Raw genomic sequence first — 409 nt, 5'->3', positions numbered from 1 at the left:
AATGTCCTTCAGAAGTCCTTCACTCCTCCCCCTCCTCCTGCCACCTCTGTGTCGATGTAGCAATGGTTGAGGAAGTTAACGTACGCATCCTTCACCTGTAGAGAGAGAGAGAGAGATAAAATGTCCTTCAGAAGTCCTTCACTCCTCCCCCTCCTCCTGCCACCTCTGTGTCTATGTAGCAGTGGTTGAGGAAGTTAACATACGCATCCTTCACCTGTAGAGATTGAGAGAGATAGATAAAATGACCTTCAGAAGTCCTTCACTCCTCCCCCTCCTCCTGCCACCTCTGTGTCGATGTAGCAGTGGTTGAGGAAGTTAACGTACGCATCCTTCACCTGTAGAGAGAGAGAGAGAGAGAGATAAAATGTCCTTCAGAAGTCCTTCACTCCTCCCCCTCCTCCTGCCACCT

Source organism: Priapulus caudatus, unplaced genomic scaffold (assembly GCF_000485595.1).
Source record: "Priapulus caudatus unplaced genomic scaffold, Priapulus_caudatus-5.0.1 Scaffold2725, whole genome shotgun sequence".
NCBI lineage: Eukaryota > Metazoa > Priapulida > Priapulimorpha > Priapulimorphida > Priapulidae > Priapulus > Priapulus caudatus.
The sequence above is the reverse complement of the archived record's forward strand: the minus strand, read 5'-3'. Positions refer to the sequence as shown.